Here is a 9974-nt window from a genome sequence, read left to right on the forward strand (position 1 = left end):
TCCCCGCTATTGGAACCCGTCCCCTGCTAATCAACCTCGGCCACATTCCACCCTTCCCATACTTCCTTCTGTGGCTCCCAGTGCAAGCCCCCCAATTTCTCCCCCTCCCACTCCTCTACCACCGCTACTGTGGCCCCTTCTCCCTTCCCCCCTCCCTCAACTCCTCCTGCCTTGGCTGGTACCAAGGTCAGGACTGGTACCAACTATGCTGCTCCTCCCCCCTCTCCCTCCTTACCTCCCACCATCTCTAAGGTTACTGGGCCCTCTCCCAGAGTCCCCTCTGATCTCCACATGGGGCTCCTGTGTCCCTCTCCCCTCCCCACCTCTCCATCCCCCACTTTCTTCCCAATCGCTCCTTTCTCACTGGTCCCCTCTTTTTCCCAATCCCTTCTTTCTCTTTCTCTCCAACTCCTCATTCTCCCCCTACTCCTCCAACTCTAGTCCCCCTTCCAACTCCCCCTCCTATCACCCCAGCTCCTCCTCCATCTCCAGCCCCACCCGCCACAGTTCATTCAGCTTTCCCCCAGCCCCTCACACCTTTTCTGCAGCAGTCCCTCCTGGTGGGGATGCCCATACTGCATCTCCTTCCCTTCCTCCCAACTTCTCTGCAGTACCTACTGAACAAATCCCACACCCTTCTCCCAACCTGATCACCACAGCTACACCATTACTCTCTTCATACCCCCCTTTTACCTTCTCCCCCCACCATTATTCCATCTCCCCCTCCTAGTCCACAGGTAACTCACTCTAAAGCACTTAAAACAGCCCAACATGTAGTTCAGATGCTGCCTCTTGGAGAGGTGGCAGGTGCTGAAGGTATCATGAGTTCATGTTCCATTCTCTCTTGGAGATACATCACACATACAACAACGTTTGGGATTGTATACCACCAATCCAGCAACTTTTATTAAATAATTCCAATGTCTTCATCCCTCTTACAGTCTTACCTTACTCGACATCCACTCCATACTAACCTCAGCCCTTCTCGCGGAGGAGCAATGATGGATGAGGGAAAGGGCTCTGGAACATGCTAATGAGACTCATTTGACAGATCCAACCCATCCTATAAGAACAGTGGCAGTCCCAGACATAGACACCCAATGGGACTATAACTCTTCGGCATGCACAGCTGTGAGAAATTGTTTTACTACCTGTCTAGCTTTTGGCCTCTGCAAAGCTAGTTGCAAGGCGGTGAATTATGAAAAACTAACTCAAGTAATTCAGGATAAAAAAGAAAACCCATCTTCTTTTCTTCAGCGCCTCATACAGACTTGTCTCTAGTACACTAACTAGGACCTGGAGACACTTGATGGCCAACAGTTAATAATGACCTATGTTTTCTTCCAATGTTCCCCAGGTATTAGAGCTAAACTTAAAAAGCTGGAAAAGGGACCCCTTGCTCCCCAGGCAGAGGTTCTAGAGGCAGCATTTAAGGTTTACAAATGGGAGAGAGGAGAAATCCTGCCAGAAGCTAGCTCAGGCAATCCACCCACTTGCCTCATCCGGTAACTCTCCCATCAAAGGGCCTGGACCACCAGGATAGTGCCACAGATGTAGCCAGGCTTGCCACTGGGTACGTACATGTCCTGATCTTCAAATACCACCAAAGCCATGTCCTGGGTGGCACAAGAAGAGACACTGCGCAAGGGACTGTCCCAATATCATACAGGGTAATGGGCCATTCACCCCTTCACAGTCCCCTGCTAACCTTATAGGAATGACAACAACAATAATGCAGGCTCTCTCTCCCAGTCCACCCAGCCCATGTGTAACTACCTCCAGACTAAATTCTCCCTCTCAAGGCCAAAATGTCTTCAAACTTTCTCTCTCCCACCCTCCTGGTGATTCTGTGGCTGCCCACTGCCACTGCTACCTCTAACTTCTGAGCCCCGGCCTCTTCCAACTTCTTGGGGATCCCAGGCACCTCTCCTCATTCCAGGCCTCGGCTGCCCCCCTCCTTTCCAAGCCCTTCTATCTCCACTCTACAAACTCCTTCTGCTAACCTCTGTTCCTGCCTCCCTGCCTGCCTCTCTGTGAGGGCATAAGTCTTACATTTCCCAAGCCCCTTCTCTGGCTAACATCGTCTTCCCTTCTAGACCCTAAATGAACAGGCCTCTGCCCTGTCTGTTGTTAATCCATCACTGACAGCACTGGCTGGCTAACACACTGGACCAGCTCCTCTCTTTTATTGCTCTCTCCTTTTCCCCACCCAAAAATGTCTCCTGATTCACTCTTCTTTGGCCACCCCACTTCAGCTCTCCATTGGAGCTCAATGGGTGTGTTGGTATTGTTTTTGTTCTTTCTATCCTCTCTGGCCTATTTCCTAACTGTATTGTGTATCTATGGGCTCCAAGATTCCATCCTTCAAAATGTGGCTTCTCAAAAAGTCCCACCAAAATGCCAAAGCCAAGGAGGGCATCTGGGTTCCTGGTGGATAGCCTTGGGGGACTGGCTGGCCAGGCGATGGAAACCCCTACAGGGGAGGTACACCCCCTGACAAATTTCAGGGCCTTGTGGTCTTTCCACCGCTCTGAGAGCCAGATTATTGATGCTGAACATGCCATCCAAACATCTTTTTGGAGTCACTCAAAAACCTTCCAGAAGTTTGTTTCTTTGTCCGGTTTTATGTTTATCTGTTCAGTCTCCTGTCCAAAACCTGGGGATTGAGCCTTCCATGATGCCATGCCATGTGTCTCTGTTCGTGTGTACTATGTGTCTCTGTGCTCCTGTCCTGTCTCCTGTCTAAGTTTTTTGTGCTTGGAAACATTTAGTTTTTTAACAGGCCACGTGGTTCTATCATAAAATAATCTCCCCCCCCCCAAAAAAAACCCTTAAATAGCCGATATTAAAATCTAAGCACGCTCTATGATTTGTGCACAAACATGTCTGTCTGTCTATATGTACAATATGTACAATGGTCATGGTTTCCAAGTCACCTTGCAAGTATTATGCTTGCTAAAAGATCTTTGTCAGTGGAAGCTGTGATTTAATCTGAATTGCTTTAAAACTCCTAAAACCTGACTATAAGCCAAAGGGGGGAAAAACAGGCAGTTTTTAAAGGTCTTAGGAAAGAAAAAATGGTTTCCTTTGAAATGTAAATTAAATTGACTGTGATTTATGTTATTCCTTATGTCCATCTAAGCTAAAAGTTTAATGTTGTACATCTGATCATGGTTGGTAAAATAGGCTAAGGTTTTGTTTTTCCATCTTCTCTTCTGTGCACGATCATCTCCCTTTAAGATCAAGAGACCGAATGCAGTTTGCTCCTGTGCATGGGAAAAGGCCTAGGAAACAAAACAAAGTTGTCACAGCTGCATAAACCAGTGGCACCAGCCTACAAAGGCCAATGTAAACCAGGTCTTTAACCAGTATGTGTAGAAATTTTTCAGGAAAACAGCAGGAGGTGTGACAGTCCATACAGGTAGGGCCTAGCCCAGACCTCGGCTGTGCTCCATCACACATGACTGAAACCTGCTGATTCTGTATGAAAAGCACAAGCCACTTCAGATCTACTGAAGCTCAGACCTTTACATCATCCTGATTTGCATGTGTTCCCTTCCACTTGTTGGTAATGTTAATCCCCACAAGTCAGACCATAAGTGGTGTAAGAACAAAGAATGTGATTTGATATCTGTGCTACTTTGCAATTGGGTCTATCTCTAAAAGGAAAAAGATGTTAAGTCTAGGTTCTTGATACAGTGCTAGTTCTTGTAATTCTTGCATTAAGAAAAACTACTAATTTTCCTAAAAGTAACTAAGACTACAGAAATTGCCCAGTATCTTAAAGGGACATCTAAATGTAGATTAATAAAGTGACTTTGGGAAAAGGGATTAAAAATGGTATCCTTTTTTAAAAAAATTGGAAGTAGAGTGGCTGGCTTCCTAGAGAAAACATTAAAAAGGAAATGTTTCAAAGCAGAAAAAGATGAATTAGGACTACCAAAATAATTGTTTAATGGCTACTATAGTTTGCTTGTATAGTTTTTGTAACAGTTTCCAACAGCCCCCTAGGGAAGGACAGAGGATTCTTACAAGTTTGTCAGAGGTAACTTTGGCCCTTAATAAGTTTCAGGTAAGACCATGCTTATAAAACTACTTCCAGCAGAGCACCCAAGATGGTGATGGGACAGTAGGGAAACACCACAGCTCTCTCCAACCAAAAAGAGAGTTTGAGTTCCAAGGCTTAATTTCCCCAAGAGACCAAGAACAACAAAAAAGACGAACACCTAGAGAAAAACAGGACGCGGAAAAAAAACTAAAAAGAAAGACAAGGAAGAATTTCAGGACAGAGAAGCATGAAGACCTCTCTCCCAACCTTTACTGGCTGCATGGCAATGTGCCAAGCTGCAGCATGGTGAGGGCTGCAGGAGTCCTCAGAGGCACAGGAGGGTGTCTGCAGATCACCTGTGCAGAAGACACCTGAGTTACCAGTGTCGGACCCCCTGATTGTGGTGAACAGAGAAACTTCCGAGCCAGGAGCCTGCACAAAAACCCTCCCCCACCCCTCACTCTCAGAGCAGAGGGGCTCCATCCCACCAAAGCCACTCGGTCCCATGGCAGGAACCCCAGAACTACACGGGTCACCCCCAGAACACGAGAGCAGAAGACCTGCAAGGTACTGGTACTGATCCGGAGAGCGCAAACAGAGACAAACCTCAGCGCTCAGAACCTCCATGGAGACCCCCACTCCCACCCCTCGGCCAGAGGCTGGTGCACAGCCCACCTGGGGAATGGGGAACGGCCCATCCCGCTGCACGGATCCAAACATCATCAATAGAGGAAAAGTCAGAGGAGAAACACGCAGAGCCACTATCGCCCAGCCCAGCCCACAAGCATCTCAACTGAACACCGATTGCAGTGGCAACCAGTGACCTACATCACACAGAAACAACTAGCTTCAGGGTGAGTACCCGCAGGGGACAGGTATCCCTCCTCAAGGGAGACCAGAGCTGGTGGGAACCCCCCAGACCTTGACCCAGACCCCTACCCCAACACCTGGACTACAGAACCCACTAAAACTGGGAACTGTTTGAGAGCTCCACCAGCCCGTGTAGCATATCCAGCTCGCCAGGCTAGATCAAGAGTGCCCCTGGAAGAGAGCTTAAACACCCAAGCGAACAGCACCCATGGGCCACAACAGCTAACAGTGGAAGAAATCTGAACTGTGTACTCCAGGCTGCATTACTCAGGTGGAATACACAGCAGCACAGGTCCAACTGGTGTGCCCCAGGTCAGGGAACAGGAGCCAGGACCAGGCCTGGCAATTGGGTGCCTGAGCAACATAACCAACTCCTCCCAATTGAAGTCAGAAGCTGAGCATACTCCTCAGCAGAGGGGGGAAAACAGGGAACTGCACCCCCTGGGAATCACACCCAAGACAGCAAAAGACCTGGGTGTCCAGGGCAAGAGAACCAGAAGCTCAAACCCTGTAAGAACCCAACCCATATATCCCAGGCCGGGAATTGGACAGCTCAGGCCACCAGCACCTGATAATAGTCAGGAGCTCAGGCTGGTAAGGTGGCTCAGTGGTAGAGTGCTTGCCTTGTGTGCATGAGGCCCTGGATCTGATTCCTCAGCACCACATAAGCAGAGGAGGGCCAGAAGTGGCACTGTGGCTCAAATTGTAGGGTGCTAGCATTGAGCTGAAGAGCTAAGGGACAGCACCGAGGCCCAGAGTTCAGGCCCACAACTGGCAAAAAAAAAAAAAAAATCAGGAACCCATAGCAGACTCCAGCAACTGGGAGAGTACATCCAGCACACCTGATCTTGCCAAGAGCACCTGTAGGATTAAACAGGAGCAGTCTAGGCCACTCAGTCCTTCTAAAGGCAGGAACTGCCAGTGATCTACAGCAGAGAGCCAAGAGAGCCCTATGTGTGTCAGACCAGCAGCTGGAGGTCGGCCTCCAACAGAACCACAACCAGGTACAGACTCTCTGCCAAACCAGAAACAGCAACCAAGCAAAGACCAAAACAAAATTTCAGATTAGTCTCCAATAATCCCTGAATCCTCACAGAGGAAAATTACAAGGTTTATCACCACCCAGGATAGCAAGCTACCCTCAAAAGCTAGCAGCCACCCAGGGGAGAGCCCCAGTGGAAGCAAAGCAGGAATGGAAGACAAAAGCTACATCCAAGAGAGGCTAGAGGCAATGACTCAAGAATTAAAGGGAGAAATATATCAGAAATTTAAAGAACACAGGGATGAACTATCAAAAGAGATGCAGGATTTCAAACAGGAGATGCATACAAAAATAGAGGCAGTACATACCTCACTAAGAGGTGTGATTAGTACAAAAATAGAGGCAGTACACACCTCACTAAGAGGTGAGATTAGTACTTTGAGAACCAACATCAAATCCATAAATGAGTCCATTTCCTCCATGGAAACCACAATGGAAGCATAGTTAACAGAGTGAATGAAATGGGATTTAGAGTGTCAGATACAGATGACAGAATACACCAACTTGACCAAAAAAATGACAGATAGGGAAAAATCACTTAAATTATGCCAAAGGGAAATCCAAGAGCAAGCAGATAGTGCCAAGAAATTTAACCTTCATATAATTGGAGTGGACAAAGGTGAGAAATATCAAAGCAAGGGAATGCAACACCTATTCAACAAGATTATCAATGAAAATTTCCCCTATCTTAAAAGAGAACATTTTACCTATATAACAGAAGCATATAGAACACCTAACAAACAGGATCCCAGGAGAAACATTTCTAGACACATTATAGTAAAAATGATAGAGCTGAATAATAAGGAAACAATCTTACATGCAGCAAAAATGAAGAAGGAACTATACTACAATGGGAAAAAATTAGAATCATTGCAGATCTCTCCACACAGACACTGAAGGCAAGAAAAGCCTGGGAAAGTACAATCCGAGCCCTGAGAACCAATAACTGCCAGCCCAGACTGATATATCCAGCAAAACTAGCATTCACATTCAATGGAAAAACTAAATTTTTTAATAGTAAAGAAAAACTAAATGAATTCATAAACAATAAACCAGCATTACAAAGAATATTAAGAGGGGGAACACAATCTGAAGAAAGCAACCAGGAACGGGGACCCACACCAGACAGGTATTAATAGAAGTCTTAGTAAACACAGGAGGAAAGAAAAGAAGAAAATCTTAGGAAAACGTAATGACAGGAACCACAATGAATCTCACTATAATAACCTTAAATATTAACATACTTAATTCACCAATCAAAAGAAAAAGAACTTCAGGTTGGATCAGAAAACATGACCCATCCATCTGTTGCCTTCAGGAGACCCACCTCTCAGCAAAACATACAAACAAACTCAGAGTGAAGGGTTGGAAAAGGATCTACCAATCAAATGTCCCCAGTAAGAAAGCAGGAGTAGCTATCCTGATATCAGACAAAATAAACTTTTCTTTAAATTAATACAAAAAGACAAGGAAGGACACTACATATTAATACAGGGAACAATCCAAGAAGAGGATAGTACCATTATCCACTTATAGTACCCAAACACTGGAGCACCCAAATATGTTAAGCAAATACTCTCAAACTTACAGAATAAAATAGATCCAAATACTACAATACTACCAAAGGACAGGTCTACAACCAGAGGATTGGCAAAGAAGCTACCGAATTAAGTGAGGCCATACTTCAAGCGGAACTAACTGACATCTACCAAGTATTTCACCCTAAAACAACACAGTATCCGTTCTTTTCAGCAGCTCATGGAACTTTCTCCAAAATAGACCATATCATAGTTTGTACAAGGAACTTAAGCAAATACAAGGGGATTGACATAATCCCCTGTATCCTATCCGACCACAGTGGAATCAAGCTAGTTCTCAATAACAAAACATAACTCAGAAATTACTCACATACATGGAAATTGAACAACACACTTCTAAGCAATACCTGGGTAACAGAAGAAATTAAAGAAGAAATTAAAAAGTGCCTAAAATTCAATGAAAATGAAGACACATCACAAAGAAACTTGTGAGACACAGCAAAAGCAGTCCTGAGGGGCAAATTTATCACCCTAAGTGCCCACATCAAGAAAATAGAGACAGACCAAGTAAATAATCTCATGTTGCAATTAAAACTTCTAGAAAAACACGAAAAAATGGAACATAATGTTACTAGATGGAGCCGGATAACCAAATTAAGAACTGAAGTTAATGAGATAGAGAATAGGAAAATAATTAATAAAAAATGAAAAGCCTTTTTTTGAAAAAAATAAACAAAATCGATGGACCTTTGGCAAGATTAATTAAGAAAAGAAGAGAGGAAACCCAAAACAACAAGATCAGGGATGCCACGGGAAAAATCACAACAAATACCCAAGACATCCAAACAATTATAAAGAACTATTTTCAAAAGCTGTACTCTCTAAAGAAAGAAAACCTAGCAGAAATGAATGCATTTTTAAAGAAATACAAGTTGCCCAAACTGAGCAAAGAAGAAGTAAATCAATTAAATAAGCCAGTATCTTACAACAAGATACAGGAAGCAATCAGAAGTCTTCCAACAAGGAAAAGCCAGATGGATTCACAATGGAATTCTATAAGACCTTTAAGGAAGAACTAATACCCATACTCCTCAAGCTCTTCAGAGAAAAAGAGGGAGCTATCCCAAACTCATTCTACAAAGCCAATATCACACTCATCCCCAAACCAGGCAAAGACCCAACAGAAAAAGAGAACTACAGACCAATCTCCCTGATGAACACAGATGCAAAGATCCTTAACAAAATCCTAGTAACAGAATCCAGAAACACATTAAAAACAAACAAAAACAACAACAACAACAACAAATACAGTACGACCAGGTAATAGGCCCAAAGATGCAGGGATGGTTTAACATACGTAAATCAATAAATGTAATCCAACACATCAACAGATCCAAGGTCAAGAACCACATGATTATCTCCATTGATTCAGAAAAGGCTTTTGATAAGATACAACATTCATTCATGTTAGAAGCTCTGGAGAAAATAGAAATAGAAGGAACATTCCTTAAAACAATAAAAGCCATATGTGACAGACCAATAGCCAATATTATACTTAGTGGAGTAAAAATTACAACCAATTCTCCTAAAATCAAAAACAAGGCAAGGATGCACACTGTCTCCACTCCTCTTCAATATAGTCCTGGAACCCTTAGCCAGGGCAATAAGGCAAGAAAAAGACATTAAAGGGATCTGCATAGGGAAGGAAGAAGTTAAACTATCCCTTTTTGCAGATGACATGATACTGTACCTTCATGATCCCCAAAACTCTAGCCCCAAACTCTTAGAAATTATAAATCACTTCAGCAAAGTAGCAGGACACAAAATCAACCCACAAAAATCAATCACCTTCCTGTACACCAACAATGTACAAGCAGAGAGGGAAATAAATGGAGCAACCCCATTCACAATAACCCCCCTCCCAAATAAAATATTTAGGAATTAACCTAACTGAAGATGTAAAAGAACTATTTAATGAAAACTATAAAGACTTAAAGAAAGAAATTACAGAGGACATCAGGAAGTGGAAAGACCTTCCATGCTCTTGGATAGGCAGACTTAATATAGTGATAATGGCCATACTGCCAAAATTAATATACAAATTCAATGCAATTCCTATTAAAATCCCAATGATACACATTTCTGAAATATAGAAAACAGTACAAAAATTCATATGGAACAACAAAAGACCTACAATAGCCAAAACAATTCTAGGCAAAAAAGACAACATGGGAGAGATCTCGATGCTGGACTTCAAACTCTGCTATAGAGCCATAATAACAAAAACAGCATGGTAGTGGCATAAAAACAGACCTGAAGACCAATGGAATAGAATAGAAGATCCAGAAATAAAACTACACCTACAGTCAGCTGATATTTGACAAAGGAGCCAAAGACATACAATGGAAGAAACACAGCTTCTTCAACTACTGTTGCTGAGAAACAGGGCAGCCACATGCAGAAAACTAAAAGTGGA

Source organism: Dipodomys spectabilis, unplaced genomic scaffold (assembly GCF_019054845.1).
Source record: "Dipodomys spectabilis isolate Male_0828 unplaced genomic scaffold, ASM1905484v1 ptg000136l, whole genome shotgun sequence".
Classification (NCBI taxonomy): Eukaryota; Metazoa; Chordata; class Mammalia; order Rodentia; family Heteromyidae; genus Dipodomys; species Dipodomys spectabilis.